Here is a 27,953-nt window from a genome sequence, read left to right as displayed (position 1 = left end):
CCATTTGATTGCAGCAGCATTGCTGAAGGCATCTGAGCACCAAAGGTCGAGAACATCTTCAAGACTCTGACTTCAAAGTTCACTTTGGAGCCTGGTGGGGCATTTTGGAGATTGACAGCCGCCCTCCAGAGCCACTTCCTTCAAGGAACGTAAGAGGCTGGTGTTTCTGTGGGTCAGAAGTGATGAGCTGTGTGCTACAACCAGGCAGGGGAGGAAAGCAGATATGGGCCAGCATGAGCACCAAACCACTCAGGAGTGGAGACAGCAGGGAGCAGGAAGGAAGCCAGCCCTGAGCCTGTCCTGCTGCTTGCCTGTGTGCCCTCCACCTCACCACCTCACCTCTGTCACATCCTCCAAGGCTCATGCACTTGCCCTTCCACAGGGCGATATTTTGATAGTTAACTCCTTTCTAAACTCCTGGCATTCCTATGCCCACCTTAAAGTTTCTGCCTGTTCTTGTACTTTTTATTTTATTTTTTGCAAGACTTGAACCACAGGTGAGATAGTTTATTTTAAATTAGCTTTTGCTACTCCATATAATCGTTTTATTTAGAATTTTTTGAGACAGGGTCTCACCCTGACACCCAGGCTGAAGTGCAGCGGTGCAATCATGGCTCACTGCAGCCTCGACCTCTCTAAGCAGGTGATCCTCCCACCTCAGTCCCCTGAGTGGCTGGGAGGCATGTGCCACCAGGCCTGGCTAATTTTTGTACTGCCCAGGCTGGTCTCAAACTCCTGGGCCCTAGCGATCCACCAGCCTTGGCCTCCCAAAGGTTTGAGATTACAGGTATGAGCCACCATGCCCGGCTGTAATGCCTTTTCAAGATGCACTACATGTTAAATCTCATCACTAAAGGAAATTTCCGTGTCACTTACCACATGTAGAATATAAAACTAGATACAGTGAAAACAGAACAATATGATTACATTCTGACCTGCTGAAGGTGTCAGTCTCAAGCCTCGACTTGCTTTGCTAACAAGAGAGATTGGTAGGTGTTGGTGTTACAGCCCAAACCTCAGCTCTAAGAGGTAACGAGAAGCATACCGGGTCCCTGATTCCCTGCTGTTGTGGAGCCTGAGCTCTGGAGGACAGGGCTTAGCCACATCCACCCATCTGCCCCAAGTTCCCCATATGGAGTTTTAGTTCTGCCCAGGATACGGCACAGATAAGAAATGAAGTTTCTGCTGCCTTTCCCAGTCAGTGGGACCCAGCACTGGAAAAGTGCCAGGAGCAGCCTCTCCCTGGCTCCCTTCCTCACAGGCTCCTTACTCAGTTTCCCCACTCATACTCTATCTCTGTGCTGCAGTTGAAGCCCAACTGGCCTCCCATAGGACACCCTGTGGATGGGGTATCCTGCAGATGGGGTACCCTGGGGATGGGGTACCCTCTGCCTCTGGGCAGCTCCTCTCTCAGACATGTCAGCCTGCCAGAGCCAGTGAAGCTGTCTCCCTAACCTCCACCACTGGCCTGGATTGCCCCAGACTCACCTGTGTGATGCTCACATGGCCCAGGGTTGAAGGAGTCGACTTCCAAGGGCAGGGCCAGGGACAGGGGTGCACATACTTTCCCCAGGCCTGGGGGCTGGCCATCCACCAGTTTGCCCCTGTTGTACTGCTGGGCTCTGCACCAAAGACCTACAGTTCCCAGGTTCCCTTGCCAAGTGGCTTCCTGGCAGGCCCTGGCAAGAGGTCAGAGGGTGAGAGGAAGGGGAGAAGCACGGATGTCTTCCCCTCATCTCTCTGCCTCTTGGGCTCTGGCATCCCTGGGCCGCCCCTGCGGCACATACCTTCCCCCTGGCCTGGCTCCCTCTCAATGCCCTGATGTGTGAGTCCTGGCAGCATCACTTCCCTCCACTGTCTCCTCAGCCTTGCAGCAATGGTGGCTTCTGGCCATGTTGACCGAGCTGATCACTGTCCCATCAGGCTTCCCAGCAATTCCATCACCCAGAGAAATTGTTCTCTACATTAAATTCACTTGGTTTATAAAACTTTGAGGGGTCTGTGGAAATGCCACAGCAGGAAGCAGAGGGGCCTCTGAGGGCTGGCACACCTGCCTAGAGAGGGCTCAGCTGCAGGGAAGGGCAGGGCAGGCTTGCCACTGTCCGGTGCAGGTGGGGTGCTAGAAAGACACTACTGCTGGGTTTCTGTGATTTGGGGGACTCTCAGGAGGAGGGGTTGGCTCAGATTGGCTACTGCCAGAAAGCAAGTCAATGCCATGATGGGGTTTCTGGCTAAATCCTATCTACAGAGTGGGGGATGCACCGACAGGCTGCCAGGGGGACAGAAGCTGAGGTCACTCACTCTGGCTGAAAGAGTTGCTCCGTATTCTGTGGGTGGCACAGCAAGTGAACTCACTTTGGGTGGAGACACGACATGAAGTGGACTTGCTTTGTCTCACGTCATGTCTCAGTGACCTTGGCCTCGGTTGGTCTTCTGTGCAATGGTTCATGTCTAATAGTGTGGATCCAGCTGTGAGTGCCTGGCCAGCTTCTGGATGGGAGGAGCTGCCCTTTTTCTTTCTGAAGAGGCATCATGTGAAACATTTCTGACCATGCCCTTCCCTTGCTTGAGTACCAGTGAGGCTCTGCCTGGCCCAGTGGACCCAGGGCAAGTGCCCCTGAAACTGGCTCCCAGGCAGACCAACGGTGCTGGCACCCACACTGTGAGAGCAAAGCACTGCACCCAGTTCGCACGTTTAATCCTGTAGTATGGGTGGCACCAGCACACCCATTTTCCAGATGAAGAAGCTGAGGCATGAAGAGGTTAGGGCCTCTGCCACTGTAGGAAGAGACAGCCAGCCTTCCCCAATCTACCCTAACAATGACAGTGGTAATGAGAATAGCGGCAGCTGACAAGAACTGCATACAGGCTGCCGGCCACATGCTGAGGCCTGTCACCTATGAGCGCCTTCATCAGCACAGCAGCTTGAGGTCTGTCATCGCCACTTCACAGGCCAGGACTGAGTCAGAGAGGCCAGAGGCTTTAGGGTCACTCAGCCAAGGCATCTAAAATACCAAATCCCTGTCACCCCAGGGAAGCCACTTGCCCCCCTATCATCCCTGCAGCCCCCGATGTTCCCCGGACACTTCTTGCACACCCACCCCTGTGGCTGCTGGTTCCCAGCCCATCTTCCCTGCCACCGAGTAAGCCTCTGGAGGAGGCAATGGCCCAACTGATCTTGTGCCCCCACATGAGGAGTGTGAGCAGGCAGGATGTGGACATGACAGTAGGCGGGGTAGGGGCTGCCCCGTTCCCTCTGGCTGTGTGAATAGGGAAAGGGCTGGGGAAACTCACCCTGCCAGTCCCATTGAAGTCACAGATGCCGGTGCCTTCAGCGGCTGCTGGCAGGCGGGTGTGAGGGCTGGGGAGCCACAAGCAGGAAGGGCTCCAGGATGGCGGTCAGGTGTCCAGCCTGAGCTGGATGGCAGGTGGAGAATCCAGGCTGCAGTGGGGCCCAGGGCTTATGCTCAGGAGCCAGGCACAAGCTGGAGGTCAGGGAGCAGCAGGCAGAGTGACCCAACCCACAGCCCCTCCCGTGAGGGCCAGACCAGAATGGCCCTAGGATGCCTGTGACCGGAGGCCTCTGTGGGTGCCTGTGGGCTGTGTGGCGTTAACACCCCAGAGGTGCATGGCCTAGGTAAGGATTCAGGCTTTGGCCTGCAGCCGTTCTTTCCTAAGAAAAGTCATACTGCAAAGTGGCTCCTGGCACCTCATCTGTCTGTGTCCTACACCGCAGAGGCTCAGCCAGTTTGCTTTACGAGGGTTAGAAATGAGTTTTCAAAGGTGGAATTGGTGGCTTGTTAATCTGCGTAACATGCTGAGAGTGGGCTCTCCCTGGGAAATCACCACCGGAGGTCTGTGGATTGGCTAGAATATTGTGCCCTAAGCCATCCTCTGTCCAGGCCTCGGTGGGGAGGATGTGGTGGCCTAACCCTGCCCGTGATGTGCTGGAACATCTGCCTCTGCTGGAGTGGAGCGAGCCTTTCTGCAGGAGAAGGCCAGAGCGCCACAGATACCTTGCCCAGCTTCCCCAGGGACCTGTGACCTGCCTTTGGTACAGCCCCACTGGAGAATATTTGTGTGCTGTACTTCAGGATGCAAGGAGGAATCTGGTCTGCACCTTGCTCCCAGGATACCCCTGATGCAGCTGAGACAGCATTGACCAGGCAGGCACTCACTGCAAACCTTCTACCTGATGTCATCTGGACCTGACATGTGGCAGGATCACACTGGCTCGTGGGGGCAGGAGCTATGAAACACAGAGGCCATGGGGTACACCTGGCTGAGGGGGATGCAGTGCAGGCATGTGCATGCTGCCGGGAGACTCTCATGCTGGCCAGCACAGATGTACCCCAGGCTTCATCAAGAGCAGGAGTCAACTGGAGACTTGATCAGCTGGTGTTCCCCACTGGGAAGCAGCCACCAAATCTCAGCCTGTCTATCAGTTGTCCCTAGAGGCTGGAGCTCAGGCAGGACTATGAGGCTAAACTGCCAGGGAGGTCTCTTGAAGCTCATCTGCCTGGACGTGTGCAAAGTGGCTGATGGTGGCTGTGCCAAGACCTCTGGGCCCTGAGGCACTGAGCAGCCTCACAGGAGATCAAGTCCACTGTGCCCGACCCTCCCTCCAGCAGCACCATGAGGAAGTACATGCCGGTGCCTGCATGGGGGCCAGCTGGACTCAAGGGCTGAGAGATGGATGGGAAGAGGACTACTCTTCCCCAGGAGCTGCACCCCCAGTCCCAACGAAGATTCTAGTCACCTAACCACTCAAGGCCTGTTTGGGAAGTCTGAGACTTCGTGGATTGGAGTTGTCAAAAGCCTGCTGTGACCTGGGAGCAAGGGAGGCCAGAGTCCAGCACAAGGCCCCAGTCAAGCTGCCTGGCAGCTTAGCCACTGCAGCGGAAAGGAAGTCATGTCCCCCAGGCTCCGCACAACAGGGGCCATTGTGGGTGTACCCCCCAAGTGGGCCACATGCCAGCCACAGGCTCCCCAAGTCTTACCTCACAGGCCAGACCCTGAGAGGCTTGCAGGCTCTGGGTTGTGCAGTCCAGTGTCTGTGCGGTGCCTCAACTCCCTTACCTGCAGAAGGAAGAGCGGGGCCACCTGGGGGGAATCCCAGTAGAGCTTGCGAGGAGAGGTGGGGACCCTGGGGGAGGCTGCTGGGCTGGCTCCAGGCTCTGTGCTGCTGTGTGACTTGGGCAAGTCACTTACCCTGTGGTGCCATTATCCAGGTGCTCTGGTGTCCTGGTGGTTCTGCCAGGGCCGGATGGGTCAGGGCACATGGCTGTAGAGCTCTTTGTATGGCTGTTGTGCCCCAGGCTGACTCAGGTGATGGGGGACACTAAGGACACTAGTGACCCACTGGACAGCGTGAGGGCTAAGGTGCCATGGGCACCCGAGTCTGACTGTCCCCTGAGGGACAGTTCCTGAGGTGCTGCTCAGGAGCAGGAGGTGGGAAAATGAGACTGTGGTTCACTTTGCCAGGCACCCACATTTGCAAATGCTTTCCATGGGCCACTAACCCTGTAAGCAGGTGCCACTAACATCAGCACCACCCTCCCCATTCCACAGAGGAGGAAACATGGGCAAGAAAAGGCCGACAGTAATGTCTATTTCAAAATTGCTTAGTGATTACATTTCCATTGCTCTCACCATAAAATGTATGTGAGGTGATGGCTAAGCTCATTAGCTTGATTTTATAACTCCACATTGTATATATATGTTAAAGCATCACATTGTACCCCATTAATAGAGGCAATTATGATTTGTCCACTGAAAATAAAAAAACAAATAAATAGGGGTTGGATCCAAGATGGCTGATTAGGAGCAGCTCAGGATTGCAGCTCCCAGTGAAAGCACAGAGGGTGAGTGGACACCTCATTTCCAGACGGATTTTTATTGTCTACAGACCAGGAGATTCCCAGAAGGAGGAGCCCCATGGGTCGCCTGCACGGCTGGTTTGGCCGGTGCGGCTACTTTGCCGGCACCCCGGGGCGGCAGTTCTCTGTACAAAATACACAGGTCTGGGCACCATTTTAGCTGGCGTTTGGAGCTCCGGGAAGGCAGAGTTGCCCATTCATCTGATTAAAAAGGGGACTGAAACAGGGAGCCAGGCCAGGAGATTCCCAGGCAAAAAAAAACACCACAAATCTCAGCACCGCTGTTTCAGCCAGTGCAGTGGGGCGCCGCATGGTAAATCACACAGATTCCGGCGCCTTTTCAACAGGTGACTGGAACATCTGGGAGAGAGTTGACCATTCAACTAAAAAAAATGGCTCTGAGGCAGGAAGCCAGGTGATCAGGCTCGGCTGGTCCCACCCCCACAAAAAAATAGCAATTGGAAACGCTCTGGGTTGAGAGTTTCACAGCAAGCACAGCTGAACCCAGGAAGGTCCAGCTCTGTAGGAGAAGGGCGTCCACCATTACCGAGGGAGTCCACCACTATGGAGGTATTTTGCCATTGCTGAGGCAGTCCGCCTTTGCTGAGGCAGTACAAAGTTACAGAGAGAGTCTGCCATTGCTGAGGCAGTTCTAACTACACCCGTATAAAAAGGACTGCAGGGAAGTTCACATAGCAGCTGGGCAGAGCCCATACCAGAATCTCTGGGACACATGTCTCTAGAGGAAAATACATAGCAGTAAATGCCCACATGAGAAGCAAGGAGAGATCTAAAATTGATATCCTATCATCAAAATTGAAGAGCTAAAGGAGCAAGATCAAAAAAACTCAAAACCTAGCAGAAGACAAGAAATAACTAAGATTGGAACAGAACTGAAGGAGATAGAGACACAAAAAACCCTTCAAAAAGTCAATAAATCCAATAGCTGGATTTTTGAAAAGATCAACAAAATAGACAGACCACTAGTCAGATTAATAAAAAAGAAAAGAGAGAATAATCAAATAGATGCAATAAAAAACAATAAAGGAGATATCACCATAGATTCCACAGAAATTCAAACCATCATCAGAAATTACTACAGACAACTCTATGGACATAAACTAGTAAACCTGGAAGAAATGGATAAATTTCTGGACACCTGCATCCTCCCAAACCTAAACCAGAAAGAAGCTGAAACTGAATAGACCAATAACAAGGTCTGAAGTTGAGGCAGCAATTAAGAAGCCATCACCCAAAAAAAGCCCAGGTCCAGATGAGTTCACAGCCGAATTCTACCAGACATAAAAAGAAGAGCTGGTACCATTCCTTTTGAAAATATTCCAAATAATCCAAAAAGAGGGAATCCTTCCCAAATCATTTTATGAAACCAACATCATCCTGATACCAAAACCCAGCAGAGATTCAGCAAAAAAAGAAAACTTCAGGCCAATATCCATGATGAACATAGATGCAAAAATCTTCAATAAAACACTGGCAAGCCGATTGCAAGAGCACATCAAAAAGCTTATCTACCATGATCAAGTAGGCTTCATCCTGGGGATGCAAGGCTGGTTCAACATATGCAAGTCTATAAACGTAATTCACCACATAAACAGAACCAAAGACAAAAGCCACGTGATTATTTCAATTGATACAGAGAAGGCCTTTGACAAAATTCAACAGCTCTTTATGCTAAAAACCCTCAATAAAGTAGGTATTGATGGAATGTATCTGAAAATAATAAAAGCTATTTATGACAAACCAACAGCCAATATCATACTGAATGGGCAAAAATTGAAAGCATTCCCTTTGAAACCTGGCACTAGACAAGGATACCCTCTCTCACCACTCCTATTCAATATAGTACTGGAAGTTCTAGCCAGAGCAATCAGGCAAGAAAAAGAAATAAAGGGTATTCAAATAGGAAAGGAGGAAGTCAAATTGTCTCTATTTGTAGATGACATGATTGTATATCTACAAGACCCCATCGTCTCAGCCCAGAATCTCCTGAAACTGATAAGGTACTTCAGCAAAGTCTCAGGATACCAAATCAATGTGCAAAAATCACAAACATTCCTATACACCAATAGCAAACTTGAAGAGAGCCAAATCAAGAATGAACTGCCATTCACAGTTGCTACAAAGAGAATAAAATACCTAGGAATATAACAAGGAACATAAAGGACCTCTTCAAGGAGAACTACAAGCCACTGCTCAATGAAATAAGAGAGGACACAAACAGATGGAGAAACATTCCATGTTCATCGTTAGGAAGAATCAATATCGTGAAAATGTCCATACTGCCCAAAGTAATTTACAGATTCAACGCTATCCCCATCAAGCTACCATGAACCTTCTTCACAGAACTGGAAAAAAATACTTTAAGCTTCATATGGAACCAAAAGAGAGCCCGCATAGCCAAGTCAATTCTAAGCAAAAACAACAAAGTGGGAGGCATCACACTACTGAACTTCAAACTATACTACAAGGCTACAGTAATCAAAATAGCATGGTACTGGTAGCAAAACAGAGTTGTAGACCAATGGAACGGAACAGAGGCCTCAGAGGCAACACAACATATCTACAACCATCTGAACTTTGACAAACCTGACAAAAACAAGCAATGGGGAAACAAGTCCCTGTTTAATAAATGGTGTTGGGAAAACTGGCTAGCCATGTGCAGAAAGCAGAAACTGGACCCCTTCCTGACACCTTACACTAAAATTAACTCCAGATGGGTTAAAGACTTAAACATATGATGTAACACCATAAAAACCCTAGAAGAAAATCTAGGCAAAACCATTCAGGACATAGGCATAGACAAGGATTTCATGACCAAAACACCAAAAGCATTGCCAACAAAAGCCAAAATAGACAAATGGGACCTAATCAAACTCCACAGCTTCTGCACAGCAAAAGAAACAGTCATTAAAGTGAATTGGCAACCAACAGAATGGGAAAAATTTTTGCAGTCTACCCATCTTACAAAGGGCTGATATCCAGAATTTACAGAGAACTAAAACAGATTTACAAGAAAAAAAAACAAACAATCCCATTCAAAAGTGGGCAAAGGATATGAACAGACACTTTACAAAAGAAGACATACATAAGGCCAACAAACATATCAAAAAATGCTCATCATCACTGGTCATTAGAGAAATGCAAATCAAAACTATATTGAGATACCATCTAATGCCACTTAGAATGGCGATCATTAAAAAATCTGGAGACTACAGATGCTGGAGAGGATGTGGAGAAATAGCAACACTTTTACACTGTTGGTGAGAGTGTAAATTAGTTCAATCATTGTAGAAGACAGTGTGGCGATTCCTCAAGGACCTAGAAATAGAAATTCCATTTGATCCAGCAATCCCATTACTGGGTATATATCCAAAGAATTATAAATCATTCTACTATAAGGATATATGCACACGAATGTTCATTGCAGCAGTGTTTACAGTAGCAAAGACCTTGAACCAACCCAAATGCCCATTGATGATAGACTGGACAGGGAAACTGTGGAACATATACAGCATGGAATATTATGCAGCCATCAAAAATGATGAGTTTGTGTCCTTTCTAGGGACATGGATGAATCTGGAAACCATCATTCTCAGCAAACTGACACAAGAACAGAAAATCAAACACTGCATGTTCTCACTTATAGGCGGGTGTTGAACAATGAGAACACATGGACACAGGGAGGGGAGCATCACACACTGGGGTCTGTTGGGGGGAAATGGGAGGGACAGCCGTGGGTGGGGAGTTGGGGAGAGATAGCATGGGGAGAAATGCCAGATATAGGTGAAGGGGAAGAAGGCAGCAAATCACGCTGCCATGTGTGTACCTATGCAACAATCTTGCATGTTCTTCACATGTACCCCCAAACCTAAGATGCAATAAAATAAATTAAAAAATAAAATAAAAAACAAATAATCAGGTCAAGGCAGTGAGGAGCTCTGGGGAGGAATGATCAGAGGAGGACAGCTAAGTCCCATGTGTGCCTCCCGTACCCCCAAGCCTATCCCCTTGACATTCAAGTTTTTGTTTGAAATTTAGTGGATCTGGCCTGGAGGATGCTGTCTTCTCTGAGGCACCCACAAGCCCCAGGTGGAGTTGAGCCTGTGTAGCAGGGCAACCCCTGAGGCTGGATGGTTCTGAATGGGCCTTCAACAAACCTGATGAATCCCCTACCCTCATGGGATGCAGTGGAAGCCTGACAGTGCTACATGTAGGCTGCCATCTTCTTCCATGGATTCCTTCTCATGACCTCACTTCCTGCTAAGGATGTCTCGAGGGAACTTCTCAGCACCCCCGCAAAGGCCCAGGCACTCACGATCTCTCTCCTGGTTTCAGGAGGGCCTCTCTGCTCACAGCAGCAGGAAAACAGCGGAGCTGCCGCCCTCCCCAAATGCCAGCACCCAGCTGGGGTGGGACAGAAGTGGCTCCAGGAGCAGCAGAGTGAGTTCCTCCTAGCCCCTGCACCCCAGGCCAGGAGCACAGCCCAGGGAGAGGAGCTTGTGGCCATAGAGAAGTGCTGTGTTGGGGAAAACGGGGCATCAGGCCCGAGGTGGCACTCAGGGTGTGGGTGAACCTAAGACTTCAGTCGGAGGAGGGTGAGAAATGGTACCAATGAGTCCCTGGGCCAGCATGGCCAGAGGCAGAGAGCTTGAAGGGAAGCACGGACGCAAGCGCAGCACAGGAGTCCCAGAGCCCAGAGCAGGACCCCACAGCACAGCGGTCCCTGTAGCAGGGGCAGGCAATATCCTGAAGCAGGAACAAGCGGTTCAAAGAAGCCCCTTAAAAAGTGCTGGGAATAGAAATATAATGGAGACAATGAAGGCCTTCATAGCAGGGAAAACAGAATTAATGAGCTGGAAGATGACGTGGAGGAACTCGCTCTGAGGGCATGTGGAAAGGACAGTGATGGAGCAGGTACCAGGAAGATGAAGAGGCGCAGCAGAGAAAGCCATAGCACCTGGATCTCAGAGTCTCACAGAAGAAAGGACAGAAATATTCAAAGAATCAAAGACCAAGATTTCCCAGAAATAAAGAAGCTTCAAAAGATTGAGAAATACTAAGAAGAATAGAATAGGAATCTCCACCCTTCACCTCCTGACACAGTGAGAGTTAATATCCTCAAACAGAAGCTTCTGGAAGGCTCTGGAACACAAAGCCCCACCAGGACACATGTCAAGGGTGACAGCAGGCCCCACTCCACACCACTGTGGTGTGCTGAGTACGCCTGCATCTCTTCCTTCCTGTCCATCTACCTCTGGTTGTCAGAAGTGGACAGGACGAGAATACAGATGTAAAAATAGGAAGTACCACATTAGCTCACCAAATGGAAGAGTTTGATACATTATGGTCAAGTAGGTCTCACCTATTCCTGGAGATCCTGACCAAAGTTCTAAGTCAGTAATGCAAGTTCCCACTGAGGAACTGCCAAGGGGCTCCCCTTGGCCCACCTTGACACCCCCATGCATGTAACTGAGAAAGCACAGCTCTTTCCTTCCCTCCTATCCCAACACATGGCGGAACTCCACAGTCCATACAAAAGATTCCCAGAACCCATCCAACATTCCTATTGAGGCGCTGCAGAATCTAGAAGGTTCTAGGGTTCTTGCCAACCAGCAAGGCCTTGCACAGCCTAGGCTGCCCCAGCCCCCCACAACATCCTCATCCTCCTGCAGTGCTGCAGGTAGCAGAGTCTGTCCTCAGCAAAGTACCTCTCCACAGATCTCATCTCCAAGGCTGCCTTCACCTTCTTGCTTGAGAATGAATGGCCAAAGCCTAATGGATCGACACTACTTTTTTGTACCAAATATTGAATAACACTTTCATCTGTCTTTATTATTCTGAATAAAATTCACAACTTGCAGTAGATGCCCTTCTCCCTATTTGTCCTGCTAAGTACAGCCAGAAACCTTGGAAGTTACTCATAAAACGAACATGAGAAGAGTCGAAACCATGAAGGGGAGCAGGCAGGGGCTGGGAAGGACTTGGCTGTGAATTTCCTGAGTTTTCTTTTCCCTCCTATAACCTGGAATGGGTTCTAGGAAAGCCAGCAACTCCAAGGTGCCAGTGGGAATAGACGGAAGAGAAGTCAAGCCTCCTCTCTCTAGCCAAAGCCCCAGGAAGGGGGCAGCCTGGCAAATCAGAAAACTGAGAGCAATTAACTGCCCTTCCCCAGCCAAACCCCATGGAAAAACCACAGCCTGACTCCATTAGCAATGGTGGATGGGGATGCAGCCTTGGCTCTTGCCTGCTGTAAGGAGGCACCCCTTCCCCTTTCCCTTTCCTTCCCCACCCCTCCCTACACCCACTGGAATATGGGAGAAGCCTTCATGGGGACCTGGGACTTGCACTCCTGCCTGGCTGTAAGAAGGTCCCCATCCCCGCAGTGTCAGTGGAGGCTGCACAGGGGAGGGTAATGAGGTACCCTCCTCTTCCCAATCGTTGGTATCAGTGGAGGACTAGTAGGGAGACTGAACACCCACCCTGCCTCACCACGAGGCCAAGGAAGGGCAAGTCTCCTGGAGAGCATGGACTTCCAGCCCCACCTGGCTGGAACTAAGTGATCCCACTTTTCTTCCACTGGCCTGGTGTCAGAGAAAGCCAGCCAAAACAGTTAAAGAAGACCAGAGACTCACAGCATAATGCTCCAAATGTCAGAATACAAACGAAAATCACTCATCATGCCAAGAACTAGAAAAATCTCAACTTCCATGATAAGATACAGTCAACAGATGCCAACACTGAGATTATATGAATGTTGGAATTATCCAACCCTGTAGACCAGCCACATAAATGATGTTTCATTGAGCCATTAAGAACATGCTTGAGGCTGAGCAGAGTGGCTTACACCTGTAATCACAGCACTTTGGGAGGCTGAGCAGGTGGATCAGCTTGAGCCAGGAGTTTGAAATCAGCCCAGGCAACATGGTGAAACCCCATCTCTCTAAAAAAAATACAAAAAGTAACTGGATATGATGGCACATGCGTGGAGTCCCAGCTACTCAGGAAGCTGACATTGGAGGATCACTTGAGCCTGGGAAGTCAAGGCTGCAGCAAGCTGAGATTATACCATTGCACTCCAGCTTGGGCGACAGAGTGAGACCCTGTGTCAGAAAGAACATACTTGAAACAAATGAAAATAGAATTTCAGCAATGGAATAGAAGATATAATAGAGAACCAAACAAATTTTGTAACTGAAAAACATAATAAATGAAAATATAAAACCCAATGGACGGGCTCCACAGCCAAATGCAGAAAACAAGAACTAATGAACTTAAAGACAGAACAATGATCTGAACAAGGGGGAAACTGAACAGAGCCTAGGAACCTGTGGGTCTGTAACAGAAGATGTAACATTTCAGTTATGCAAGTCCAAGGAGAGGAGAAAGGTGGGGGTGTTTGAAAAAAAGGTCAAAGAAATAATAGCTGAAATTTCTCACATTTGACAAAAGACATAAACCTACAGATGGAAGCAGCAGAGCCTACCAAACAGGATAAGCCCAGAGAAATCCACGCCAAGCCACATCACAGTCAAAGTTCTGAACACCAAATATAAAGAAAAAATCTTGACAGCAATGAGAGAGAAATGACACCATACCAGTAAGACAAAAAACAATTTGAGTGGTGTGTAATTCTCATCAGCAACAATGGAGGCTGCAGGGAGACAGCACTGTATCTTTCAAGTGCAGAAAGAAAAGAACTGTCGGGAGAGAGATCCAACATGGCTGATCACTAGCAGCTCGGGATCGTAGCTCCCAGTGGAAGCGCAGAGAATGAGAGGACGCTACACTTTCAGATGAATTCTTCTTGCTCACGTACCAGAAGATTCCCAGCGGAGGAGCCCCACGGGTCGCCAGCGTGACTCTTGTGGCCGGCAAGGCGGCTTTGCTGGTGCCTTGCAGCTCTGGTTCTTGGTGCAGAGTCAGAAAAGCACCATCAATCTTAACGCAGCTGTTTTAGCCAGCGCAGTGGGTTGCTCAGATTCCAGCGCTGCGAATCAACAAGTTGGATGTCCACTCAAAAATCCAATTACAAAGACGGTAATTATAAATACCACAGATGGATAAATCTAAAACGAAGGGAAGAAACCAGCCTAAAAAGGCTGAGAATACCCAAAAATCAGAACACCTCTCCCTCTACAGGGGATCACAGTTCCTCATCAGCAACGAATCAAGGCCTGATGGAGAATGAGTGTGTTCCAGTAACAGAAGCAGGCTTTAAAAGGTGGATGATAAGAAACTTCTGGGAATTAAAAGAACTTGTTTTAACCCAATGCAAAGAAACTGAGAACTTTGAAAAAAGGTTTGAGGAAATGTTAACAAGAATACACAATTTAGAGAGAAATATAAGTGAATTAATGGAACTGAAAAACACAACATGAGAACTTCGCGAAGTATGCACAAGTTTTAACAGCCAAATTGATCAAGCAGAAGAAAGGATATTAGAGGTCGAAGACCAACTTAATGAAATAAAACGAGAAGACAAGATTAGGGAAAGAAGGATAAAAAGGAACAAGCAAAGTCTCCAAGAAATATGGGGCTATGTGAAAAGACCTAATCTATGCTTGATAGGTGTACCTGAATGTGATGAAGAGAATGAATCCAAGCTGGAAAATATGCTTCAGGATATTATTCAGGAAAATTTTCCCAACCTAGCAAGGCAGGATAATATTCAACTCCAGGTAATACAGAGAACACCACAAAGATATTCCTCAAGAAGACCAACCTCAAGGCACATAATCGTCAGATTCATCAGGGTTGAAATGAAGGAGAAAATACTAAGGGCAGCCAGAGAGAAAGGTCGGGTTACCCACAAAGGGAAGCCCATTAGACTCACAGCAGATCTCTCAGCAGAAACCCTAAAAGCCAGAAGAGAGTGGGGGCCAATATTCAATATCCTTAAAGAACTTTCAACCCAGAATTTTACATCCAGCCAAACTAAGCTTCATAAGTGAAGGAAAAATAAAATCTTTTGTGAACAAGCAAGCACTCAGAGATTTCATCACCACCAGGCCTGCTTTACAAGAGCTTCTGAAAGAACCACTACACATAGAAAGGAACAAACAGTATCAGCCTTTCTAAAAAATACCAAAAAGTAAAGAGCATCAACACAATGAAGAATTTACATTAATTAATGGGCTAAACAGCCAGCTAACATTAAATGGCAGTATTAAACTCACATATATTATTATTAATTCTAAATGTAAATTGACTAAATCTTCCAATCCAAAGACACAGACGGAAAATTGGATAAAAAGCCAAAATCCATTGGTATGCTGCATCCAGACCCATCTCACATGCAAGGATACACAAAGATTCAAAACAAAGGGATGGAGAAAAATTTATCAACCAAATGGAGAGCAAAAATAACTAAACAAAAAGCAGGAGTTGCAACTTTTGCCTTTGATAAAATAGTCTTTAAAGCAACAAAGATCAAAAGAAGCAAAGAAGGACATTATATAATGATAAAATAATCAATGCAACAAGAGCCAAAGATCCTAAATATATATTCACCCAATACACAAATACCCAGATATATAAGACTTATAAAGAGACTTAGACTCCCACACAATAATAGTGGGAGACTTCAACATTAATATTAGACAGAAAATTAACAGCAATATCCAGGACTTGAACTCAGATCTGGAACAAGTAAACTTAATTAACATTTATAGAACTCTCCACTTTAAATACACAAAATATACACTCTTATCAGTACCACATCATACCTGCTTACAGGTTTAAATGAAATATTGGTTGGCTGCTTGTTTGTTATTTTCTTCCCTCATTTTTTTCATGTCTCCATTATTAAGTAAAATTATAGGCATACCCATTTTTAGACTGCATTTTACCCTGGGCAATAAAGCAACACTCCCGTTCTCTCTCTCTCTTCCTCTTTCTCTTTCTTCCTCTTCTTTATTCGTTTATTTTCTTTTTATTATTTTTTTCTTTTTTCTTTCTTTAAAAAAAATTCTACTAGTCTTTTCAATTTTTCTAGTAGTTTCATTCTGGATTTTTTTTTTGGCATAATAATAAAAAAAAAAGAAAGAAAAGAACTGTCAACTCAAATGAAGGAGAAATCAAGACATTCTCAGATAAAGGAAATGAACAGGATTTGTCGCCAACAGATCCACCCTTAAAGAATGGCTAATGGAAAGGAATGGAAGGTCTCAACAGAAGGAAACGATGAAAGATGGAATCTTGGAACCTCAGAAAGGAAGCAGCTAAAATAGGGTAACTACAGTAAACTTTGCTACTCCTCGAGTTTCCTAAATTGTGTTTGACAGTTGAAGCAAGAAAGTATAACATTGACTGATACGGTTCTCCAGGTATGTAGAGAAAACATTTGAGACAACTGTATTTTAAATAGGGGAGGGTAAGATTTCTGTATGTCCCTCAAACTCATAAAATATTGACACCAGGAGACCGATAACTTATCTATATAGAATGTGATAGCTAGAGCAGCCCCTAAAACATCCATACGGAGAGAGAACACTCAAAAACACTATAGATCAATCAAATTTTCTACAGTGTTACAGAATACACACAGAAAACGTTCAAGTATCCACAGGAAGGCAGGCAAATAAAATTTCAGAAATTAAAATCAGAGGGAACAAATAGAAGACAAAAATAGATTTAAGCCCTAATATATGAATACTTACATTAAATATAAATGGTCTCACCCGCTATATGATCCCATTAATAGAACATTCTTGAAATGAAAAAGTTATAGAGATGGAACACAGCAGTTGCCAGGAGTTAGGGGTGGTGGTACAGGGGGAAAGGGGAGGTGTGACTCGAAAGGGGTTGTATGGGAGGGATCCTTGTATTGATAAGAAGTGTCTTGGGGCAGTAATAATATACAAGGGCATAGAAGTATACACACACACTGTACCAATTTCAGTTGCTGACTCAATATTGTACTCTAGCGAGGCAAGATGTCACCACTGGGGAAAATGAGTGAGAGGAACATGGGATCTCGTTGCACTATATTTACAACTTCCTGTGAATCTATAATAATTTCCAATTTTAAAAAAGTCAGATTGTAACTTATATATGCACTTTTTTGAAAAGGCCAATCCACTCTTGTCATATACAGGAGAAAAATATGTATTTCCTCATGTGAATACATGAGCATGACACCCTAGAAAACATGTCATCAGCTGTCTCACTTACTACCATGATTAAGTCTGGATGTGAGAAATAAGATCACAGCCATGCCCCCTCCCCCCAACACACACAGGAAAGAAAAGAACAGAGGTCACATTTAGGAGCATTTGGTGCACCTTAAAACCAGCAAACACACTTTGTGTTTATATGTAAAATGAGCTAGCCTTCAGACTTCAGTAACTACAAACTGTTCTCACCTCTGTGAGCATCAATAGGGCCTCTGAAAGACACACAAGCTCAGGGCACTTCCCCAGGGAGGGACAACTGATAGATGTAAGACATTTAGCGTCTGCAGTCCCTGCCCATTAAAAGGCAGCAGCACTTTTCCAACGCCATGTCAATCAGAAAAACCCCAGAATGTTTTGGGACATCCCCCAAGGAGGAGTATGAACTCCCTAAACATCCCTACTGAATCAGAGGGACGCTGCACCCTGCCATCCTTTCAGTGATGGTGACTTTCTCTCTATGTCCCATGGGTGCTTCTTGGTCCTCACCACCACTTTCACACCACTGTCCCAAGGGTCATCTCAGACTATGCCTCTGCCACTCCCTCTCGCCACGGTTGTCAATTCCTATGATCTTACAGCTGGCTGGCTGTTTTATTCACCACTTCGGCCCTCCTTCTTTGCAATTTCCATAAACACATGGATGACCTTCCAGGAACTTTCATCGTCTCACCACCAAACTATCTCAACCACCCACTCCCATGCCCAAACCTGCATCTTGTCATTACCAATAACTATGTCCATTTTTAAGTGAGTTTAGCATTTCCAACCCATAACCCCTCCCTACCCACTTGACTTTGTCTAGTACCCTCCACTCCAATGATCCTCTGAGTAATTCAAAACTTCACTTTACTGAACCTGCCTTCTCTCCACCATCCCTGGCCCTGGGAGGGTTTCCTCACCCTCCTGATATACCGTATTCCACCACACTGTTTAATCATCCTTATGCCTCACGTCTTTCTTCTTCTGGCCCACTTAGATCTGGCCCCAACTAAAACAACCCTCCATCTACTCTGTATTTGTACTCATGAAGGTAAACACAGCTAGACAAAGACCTGCCACCCTGCTGATGGGTCTCATCCTAAACTCATAACCATGAGCCTCAAGCAATCAAACTGCCTGTCTTCTGGGTCCATTTGCCCTGCTGTTCATCTATGCAATGACTTCACCTCCTCCAATGGACCAACAGACTTCATGCCTGCAACGTTCCCTTCCTGTGCTTAGTCAGCACTTCTCCATTCCACGGAGCCTCCATGTGAGCATGAAACATGCTGTCGTGTGCCCCGTCTTCTCCACCCTTGGGCTGCTGCTCTCCCTCCAGCGTCCACTCCGTGTTTCTCTTGCCCTTTACAAAAAAACCCTTATGAAAAAATTTCTACAATCCCATCTCTGCTTCGTTGCTCCCATTCTGCTAATTATCATTACCATTTTTTCATGTGACTTATTTTTTAGAAGTTAAAGATTTTGAGCTACCTTTAGATTTACAGAAGAGTTGGAAAAACTGTGCAGAGAATTTGTTTTTCCTCACTTCACTTACTCCAGTGTTAACATCTAATATGACTCTTGCTTATTTGAACTCAAGCAAATAAGTTCTCATCATCCACCAAAAATACTCTCATTAAAGTCACTAATGGCCCCTGCCATCTCCAAACCAAAGCCAGCCCTGGTCTGAATCACGCTGCTGGCAGCAGTTGGCACAGTAGGAATGCTGTTCTCGCAATGTGCTCACTCTCCTGTTTCCTATCCTGCTTGCTGTGCTCGTTTCTCCCTATCTTCTCAACTTCCAAATGTGGGAGAATCCAGAGCCTCAGTCTTTGTCCCTCTTCCTCCCCGCCTGGCACATACTCCCTAGGGAATCTCATCTACTTCCGACACCTGAAAACCATCCGTGCTAACTCTCAAATGTACACCCCAACCCAGCCCAGCCCTCCCCATTCTGAACTCACATCTAGCTGCCTACACAATAACCTTATTTTGTTGAAGAAGGCATCTCAGAATCAACGCGCCCTAAACAGAGCTCCAGGTCCTTCTTCCTGCTTCCCTGTGAGCCATTCTTCTTTCCATAAGTGGAGCTCTGTGCTTCAATGAGCTCGGAACAAATGGTCTTGAGTCATTTCATTCCTCTCTGGCAAGCCCTACCCTCAACACAGCAGCATGTTTCATTTCTACCATCAGAGTAGATCCGGAATTCAGCCACTCTGTGCCTCCCTCACAGCCACCACCGGGGCGAGCCATCCCCACCTCACCTAGACTCTCAGCCTTCTGACTGGTCTCCATTTCTGTGCTGCCTCCTCCACCTTCAGTCTGGTCTCAGCATCAGCCCGAGGTGGGTCTCCTCACTCTTCTGTGCCAATCCTCCAACTCCTGTGACGGACATTGTTTCCACCACCGCTGCCCACGTTCTAACCACACTGGCCTCCCTGCTGTTCCTCGAATGAGGCAAGGGCACTCCTCCCTCTCCTCCGCTCCACCCCCTTCCTTCTGGCTTCTGCTCAAGTCACTTTTTTTTTGGTGAGGATTTCCCCGAGCCCACTCATTATCACTCTGCATCCTCCTTACTCTAACTTTCTTTCACAGGACTTACCACCAGCCAGTATTTATTTGTTTGCCGCCTCTTCTCAGCTAGATGGAAGGCTTCGTTAGAGTAAGAACTTACTTTTCGGGACTACTCTTATTCCGGCACCTGTGACAATGCCTGGCACATCTTGGATGCTCTATGCGCACTTATCGAATGAATTATTTCATGTATGATAGTTATCTCATAAGGCCCGACAGAATAAACTGAGAACTTATATGATTGCAATTGAATTTTTTAAAATTAGAAATGAAACATAAATGTCTAGAAATAAATGCTTTAAAGGAAAACAAACACCACTAAGATCACAAGAGAACGAATATAACATGCTCATGAATAGAGCAAGTTAACAAGATAGATGTCAATTTTTCCTAACTTAATCTATGCATTTTTATCCTAGTCAATCTAGTTGGATTTCTTTCAAGGCATTAGACAAATTCACTTCAAAATTTATATGGACGAAAAGAACTACAAATCACTGCCAAGTCTGAAAAAGTAGAGCAAAAAGGGGTGAGAGTGGCTGTGAGGACCTGGGCTAGCAGATGCCAACATGAATTGAAATACGACAAACAGAAGTAGAGTGAATGAAGGGACAGACCAGGGCACAGCCCGAAGAGCTCAGGAACAGACCTCTGGGCACACAAACAGATGAGCCCTTGAATCAATAGGGAAGAGACTTTGTTTAATAGCACTGGACCTGGTAGTGACCTGGAGGAAAATAAGTTCAGGTCCCTGTGTAACATTATCTATGAGGATGGACTCCTAAGGGACATCCAGGGAAAACTGTAAGGATACTTAAAAACAGAGGGGATCTGTACAACCTCAAAGAGACAGAGGACTTTCATGGTTGTGTTTGGGTCTTCTAAAGCAAAGCAAGAAGGAAGGAAAACAAAGTAAAAAAAGGAAGACTTACTACAAAGACATATATATTTTAAAATAAATACATAAATAGTAACATATAATATAGAATTAAAATACAAAGATAAAACTTATACGTGTACATATAATTTTTTAAAATTGAGAAATAGCAACCTGAGCATGTATCAGAATCATCTGGTGGACTTAAAACAGGTTATCAGCCCAAAATCTGGAATCTGTGAATCAGAATCTCGGGTGGGGCTGGAAAATTTACCTTTCACCCAAGTTCCCATGCGATGCTGATGCTGGGTTTGGGGGCACTTTGAGAATCCCTGGCATCTATCATATTTGTGGACAGACACAGAGGAGACATTTGCATGGTCTAAGAATGAAAATGGATATCCACAATTTACAATCCTGAAAATGACTGAAAGATATTCTATGTAACTTACAGACAGAGAAGGCCAGAGGGCTGACAGGAAGTTAAATCAAAACAATAGCTTGCCACTTTGTGCCTCTCCACACAGAAGCAGTCAGAGCAGGTTTCCAGCAGGAGGGCACAGTGTGCAGGGGCAGCTCAGGCACTGCTGAGGTGGGCAGCAGAAGAAGTCATTCTGGAGAGGGACCTGCTGGCCATCCCAAATCAAGCACCATCTTCCCATGACTCAGGAAAATGCTCATACAAGCCCTAAGAGGTGATATCAGGGATTTTCCCTGGAGCTCTCTATGCAATATTTATAGCAGGGAATCGAAGGCAGCCAACATCAGCAGAGGGGGTGATGATGTCCTTGAGAGCAGTTAAAACCACAAACAAAGTGTACATACAGCACAGTGCATCGATCTTAAATATCGTGCTTGCCAATAAAGAGCAAAGAAACAGTTTTTATGGCACGTCATTTACGTAATTTAAAAACACACGCAAACAAAGCTCATTTCACAAGGTTGCATGCATGCATATTTGAGAACTTAATAGCAAATCTACCAGAGTGTTGGCTGAGAACAAGGGGTGGGAAGGAGAAAAGGTGCTGGTATCAGGGTTAGAAGGGAAGAAAAGGAATAAAAACACCAAATAGAGCAGCCCTACATGGGCCCATAAACATCTGCTCTGTACTAAGGATAGTGAGCTTACATCTGAGACTCTTCCAAAAACCAAAAGTCCACAGCTGATTGGACTCCCAGACATGTCTCTGATTGTTGGGTAGGTCTGGAGGATTGACTGGCATTCAAAGAGGTGGTAGTGGATCCTACAGGGTGACCAGGAGGAGGAGCAGGGGCAGCAGGGGTCTGACTGAGAAACTTCAATGGGGAAGGGGCAGAGGGCAGAGCTCTGAGCTTCAGGGAGGAAGGGGGGCAAATGTGCCCAAACACTAAACCTAGAGGCCCATTCTGAAAGAGGGGCTTTGCACCTCTTCAAGTAGGGAGCTCCTCTGGATGCTCCTCCATCAACTGCAGCCCTGGAGGCTGAGCTGGCTAGCATCTGGCATCGCCGCTGGGGCAGTGGCTAGAGGTAGCTCTGCCCCGAATGGATGAGCTGAGAAGTAGATGGGTGGGAATCCTGGGGAGTGGGTAGGAGGGTTGAAGGGGCACAGAAATAGGCTGGGGGGCCAAGGCATCAAGGTACTGACTTCCCATGAGGGGGTCAAAGCTGGAGGTACCCCTTCAATACAGCCACACTGAAGGCACCAAAGCATGTGGAAAGGAATACCCCATCCAGAGATACCTGCCATGGAGTACCCATGGGTAAGTCCATGGGGCTGGGTAAGCCTGTCCGAGGAGCCCATGCAGGAGTGGATGGCACAGCTGTCTCCCTGCCCAGCCAGTGGGCTGGGTCAGTTAGAAGTTGGTCTCCCACACAGGCGCAGAGGTGTCGAGGAGAGGGCACACCCGCCTGGAGCCTGAGGCAGCTATGAGTATGCGGATTTCCTCCCAGGGCTGGGAGGCATGGGAGAGGTTTTTCTGCGTGGCTAGTTCCCAGGAGGTGGCTGTCCCCATTGTTGAAGGGATCTGCTCTCCCCAAGCCTGGTGACACATGTTGGGCTTGCTGTCCTGGCTCCCCCACTGTGGGGCAGACAGTGGTTAGAAGAGCAAAAAAGAGGTTCAGGAAGGGTGAGGCCAGTCCAGAGGGTCCAGGAGGGTCAAGACAGCACCCTCTGTAGCTCATGGTGGTACAGCGGGGTGGGGGGCATGCAGTCTTTTTTTGAGACAATGTCTTGGGTCAAATTAAGAGTCATTTCTTCCCATCCTCATGAGTCCCCAGTCCCTACCCCAATGTGGCACACAAGCACCGCAGAGGACTGATGGCTAAGCTCTGTGGTGGGGCTGAGGTCGTGTTAGGAAGAAAAGGAAGCCAATTCCCAAAACAGCTGTATCCTTCTGGCTGAAGCCACAAACAAGGAAAACTGGTGTCAAGGGGGCTCCTCTTGGAGTGTGAGAAGGAACCCCACTTCACTGTGGGTGGAGGGAGAGTCAACCTATCTCCCAGGCAGGGTGCTCTCCCCAAGACCTGCCTCAGAAGGTCAGTGAGTGGGCACATCTGTTTTGGAAGCACACTCTGGCTGCAGTGGGGTGAAGGTAGAGGCCAGCAAAGTCAGGGGCTGGACAGGAGTCGGAGAGAGGTGATGGCACTTAGGATGGGGAAGCAGTGGGAAGGAGAGGAGCAGGTAGGCTTTGCGTACAGTTAGAGCATCCTTCCTGGCCAGGTGTTGGAGGTGAAGAGAAGGAACAGCTCAGAACAGTGCCAGGTGAGGCAGACACACAGATGTACCAGGGCACTAGAAAGCCGTGGGTTTGGGGGAAAACAGTCTGGGCAAAACCAGCCACATCCAAGTCTGTGTCCCTCAGTACCTCCTAAGGCAGCTGATTGCATTAGAGACCTGGATCCTTCCCCTCAATGTAGGCTGCCCCCAGGTCACGTGACCCACTCAGGCTCTGGGTGAAGGGGATGTCAGTGCTGAGTGCCTCTGCAATTGCTGTGAGAGCATGCCACATCAGATTGCCAGAGTAAGGGAAAAATACGCACAGGGCTGAGGGCACAGCACTCGACCTGCAGATGTGAGCCAGCCCAGGAGGGGTGGGCTCAGTCTGCCGAGCCTCGAAGTTCTGGGCAAAGCAAGCTCTCCAGGTTCTTTTAATCTTGCTACTCCTGAGGAACGCTGGCCCCAAATGGCCTGCAGCTGCCTGCTGATACCTGCCTGACCACAGCTGAGAGCCAGACCACACTCACACTGGGGCCTGGTCAGAAGCCGCAGGTGTGTAGGCTGATAGGCATTTACTGTATACTCTGAGGGTGTTTTGTTATTGTTATGCATCGTGATTTTGCAGTAGATGACCAGTACATTTTCCAAAATGGCTGCTTCCTAAAAGTGGACAGAGTCCAAGGCTAAAGCAAGAAAATGTCTGAAGGAATAAAGAAATGAGGTGCCCCAGCCTATCCCCTTCCTTCCAGGACACGTTCTGAGGGACAGGCCAGAAGGACAGGCTTGATGGGAGAGAGGAGCTGTGCTCATTTCTGCCCCCTTGCTGCCCAGAGCAGTGAATGTGAAGACAGATGTGGGAGGGGTGCAGGCAGCCATCCCCTCACCCCAGGGGAAGAAGTCAGCTGCCCTCCCAGGTAGCTGAGGGGGCCCTGATGTGCAGTGACTGGTGGGAGCTTAGCATGTGGACAGGACCCAGGTGTGAATACAGGTGTTCAGATGCTTCCTCAGATGCCAGAGGCCACAGAGACTGGAGAGGGAGAGCAGGGGGTGCAGCCCCCACCCCGGGAGACGAGCCCACATAATGCTTCCCAGTGGTGAGCCTCACGCCTAATTTCACACAGATGCAACTTTCTGTTAGAGGTGGAAAAACCTCACTGCACAGAGGATGGGGAACCTCTGAATACACTCAGATTGCCTCAGAAAAATTTCACCAATTAACAAAATAGGGGCAGTTAGAAATTATCTTCAGTTTTGGGGAAAAAAGACAAAAAGTTATTGGTATTGAGAAGTAAGACGATGAACAACTCCACTGAGAAATGACCAAATGATGGCAACAAAAAGCCACATAAGCTGGATGGGGAGATGAGACGTCAATAAACATGAGAAAAGCTGTTCAAACTTATTCAAATGAAAAGGCTGGGCTGAACTTCTAGGTAAAGATGGCAGGTTGCACGTATGTACTCATGAGGGCCCCTCCCCAGCTCAAGCATGATAACAGTAAGGGAAATTTAAAAAGCCATTAGCCCACAAGAACAGCTAAAATGTGAGAGAAAACAGGAAGGAGATTTGGGTGGTGAGAAAGCAGATGGCCGTGCAGGAACTGACTGAGCAGAAGGAGGACGCTGAGGAACGGAAGCCTCAGCCAGCAGCGGGGACGCCGAGAAGTCACTCGCTCTCCACCGCAGAGCTGCCGAGATGGAGAATTCCTGGATCAGGCAATGGGGTTGGAGATGACGTGAAGTGGGATGAAGATGAGACTAAATGCAGAAGACCGGTTAGACTTTCGAGGACTATCTGACAAGTCGCCAGCTGGGAGACACGCCTCCCCCAAACATGGCCACGTGACTTCCCCTTTCTTCTTCCAGCAGAAGAGACTAAAATTTTCTCTAGACTGAAAACTGAGGCAGGGCTAGGAGAAGACCTTCACGTTCTGCTGAGACCCCAGCTCTCTTCCTCTCAGCTCCCAGAATGCCAGTCCAATTCCCTTCAGGCAGGAAAATAAAAGAGCCTTCTTAGGAAAATCTGACCTAAGATTTAAAAGTAATCCCAACACTTTGGAAGGCCAAGGCGGGCAGAATCGCCTGAGCCCAGGAGTTCGAGACCAGCCCGGGCAACACAGTGAAACCCCATCTCTACAAAAAATACACAAGTTAGCTGGGCATAGTGGCGCACACCTGCAGTCTCAGCTACTAGAGGCTGAAGCAGGAGGTTTCCTTGAGCCCAGGAGGGTGGTCACAATGAGCTATGATCACAGCACTGCACTCCAGCCTGGGTGACAGAATGAGACCCTATCACAATCAGTCAATGGAAAGATCTAAAGGTAGTAACTTCGGCATTTCCACAAAGACAAGACCTAGCCAAATCTTGCAGCCACACTCAGAGGTTCAGTATGCTTGACCAGCCCTTCAGTGCCTCACTCATGCATATGAGCCAAAAACTGTGCACCTCTCGACTCTGAGGAAAGCCTGCAGCATGCAAGTTAGAGACCAGCACAAAACTGGACCAAATATAGAGCCATTATTAGATCAGATAGCTCTGCTATCTCAAAGACAGGAAAAAAAAATAAAACTGAAACTTAGAGGACAAAGAACACATAGAGAGGAAAAACTCTCAGAACTAATTAATATCCTCAGAAATATAAGACTATATCCTTGAAATAAAAACAGGATACCAGGGAGAAAAGGCACTTGGTACAATAGAATAGCTAAAATGAAACGCACAAGGGTTGGAAACTGAAGCTGAAGAAATACCCCAGAAAGTAGAACAAAATTACAAAGTGAAAAGTGGGAGAAAAATAAGTAAAGGGTCACTAGATATCTAACATCTGAATAACAGGGGTTACAGAAATAAACTGAAAATGGAGGGGAGTTAATCAGACATGATTCAAGAAAAGTTCCCAGACCTGAAGGATATTTCCAGAGTGAATGGAGCCCACCCAGGGTGCAGTAGATAAATGAAAATAGACCCACATAAAGTATCCTATTATGAAATATGAGAACGCCAAGTACAAAGAAAGTCTTGCATTCCTCAAATAAAACAAAGGCATCAGAATTGGAATGACTTTGAACTTCAATATCTGTCCTAGAAGCTGAAAAATAATGAAATAGTGCCTTCAAAATTCTAAAGGAAAGTTATTTTCCAACTTAGAATTCTGAACCCAGGCAAAATGTAAATTAAGTGTGAGGCTAGAATCAATATACTTCGAGATAGGCAAGATCACAAGCATATCTCCTACATACCCTTCGTTTCTGAGAAAACTACCACAGGATATACGGCATCAAAATGAGGGGCTAAATACAGAAAAAGGAAGACAAGAGACTCAATGCAGGAGGGAGGTGAGGGGCCTGGGTGACAGCTGTGAGCCAGGCTGGGCTGGGCTGGAGCAGGTCAGAAGGTTCCCAGGGTGAGTGCTTCAGGAGGATGGAATTGGTGGAATCCCTGGTGTGTCTGAGCATATTGAAGTGGTGTAAAGGAGCTAAACTCTACAATGAGCTAAATTCTATAATGCCTAGGACTAAAAGCTGTGTGCTAGCATGTTATTTGGAGATATGGAAGTAGATATCCAAATAATTAGCTAAAAAGATTTGAGACGGTGGCAGGAGGCAGCTCCTTTTCATGTCAGTTCTGTGATACTGTGGGATTCCACACTGTATGTATGAAACTGACACCAGTGAGAGCAAAATAAAAAGAAAAGACTCTCAGCTTTCACTGAGGCTGGCCAAGATGAAAAAGGTTGATGGTACTGAATGGGAAAACTGGCTGAATTCTTCTCAGTGGGAGCAAAAATTCTTCAGAGGTCAATTTGGCCGTAAGTGATGAAAACTTAAAAAGTGCAACTCACCCTCAGCCCTGCAAGTTACTTCTCTCCTTTAATTGAGTATGGTGGATCTGGACAGGAAGCTGTGAGTGGAAGGCAACCCCTGAAAGGCACTCTTAGGTGGGGTAGGGGCAAACACTTGGGAGCTGGTGTCAGCAGGCAGGATCCGGATGGGTGGAGGCCCAAGCTGCAAACCAGCTGACCCTTATCTTCCAGCCTCCTTCCCTATTAGGGAAGTCTCACTGCGGAAGCCTGAATTATGCTCTCCTGAAACATGGCTCTGGGGGAGACAAGGGATACGTAGACTGGCAACTGGGAAGGGTGGGGAAGAGGAGAGTGGAGAAGAGGGGTGTGTGTGTGTGTGTGTGTGTGTGAGTGTAATGAAGACTGGGCTTGTTTGTAACACAAAGAGCCAACAGGAGGGGAGGAAGCGTGCAGGTGCAGGGACAGGAAAGACTGATTAGGGCACCCCAGACGCTGAGGAAAGAGGCGGATGAACAAGGTCAGGTTTGGTTTCGAGAGGCAGGATTTCTCTTTTGAGAAAAAGGGAAGAAGACTCACCCCCACCAGACAAAAGCTGCTCTCTCTCCTGAAATCTCTGGAACACACACACCCAACTCTCCCAGCAGGCTCTCTAGGCTGAAGTGCTCCTCAGGAGCAGCCTGCAGTCTTGGGTGTCCCAGCAGCACCGCAGTCCAAGGTCGGCCGGGACGCTGTGCCCCAGCCCAGATGCACCAGCCTCCCCTCCTCCTCCTCCTCCTCCTCCTCCTCCTCGCTCCAGAGCAAAAAACAGTTCTGAGGCCGCACACCTGGTGCTCTTACGTGAGGGGGTGGAGCCAAACACTGTCACGTGAGGGGCGGGGCCAGGCAGCTGGTGTAACTCAACAAGACGAGGGGATCATGCTCCCTGTCAAAGGTCCACCTCTCCAGGGCTGT

At 47.5% G+C, this 27,953-nt stretch overlaps 1 long non-coding RNA gene across 3 annotated transcripts in view; it reads right to left on the bottom strand.

Annotated features, from left to right (window-relative positions):
- Positions 1–27,745, bottom strand: part of LOC141585344 (uncharacterized) — a 40,448-nt gene extending 12,703 nt beyond the window's left edge. The window contains exons 1-3 of one of the 3 annotated variants that reach the window (XR_012518756.1): positions 27,579–27,745; positions 5,001–5,079; positions 2–3,442 (exon numbers count right to left, since the gene is read on the bottom strand). This is a non-coding gene — a long non-coding RNA (uncharacterized LOC141585344). Of the gene's footprint in view, position 1; positions 12,216–27,578 lie in introns of those variants that run through there. The other 2 variants (XR_012518755.1, XR_012518757.1) reach the window with 2 other exon arrangements.
- Between the last annotated feature and the right edge of the window lie 208 nt (positions 27,746–27,953).

Source organism: Saimiri boliviensis, chromosome 8 (genome assembly GCF_048565385.1).
Source record: "Saimiri boliviensis isolate mSaiBol1 chromosome 8, mSaiBol1.pri, whole genome shotgun sequence".
Lineage (NCBI taxonomy): Eukaryota > Metazoa > Chordata > Mammalia > Primates > Cebidae > Saimiri > Saimiri boliviensis.
The sequence above is the reverse complement of the archived record's forward strand: the minus strand, read 5'-3'. Positions and strand labels throughout refer to the sequence as shown.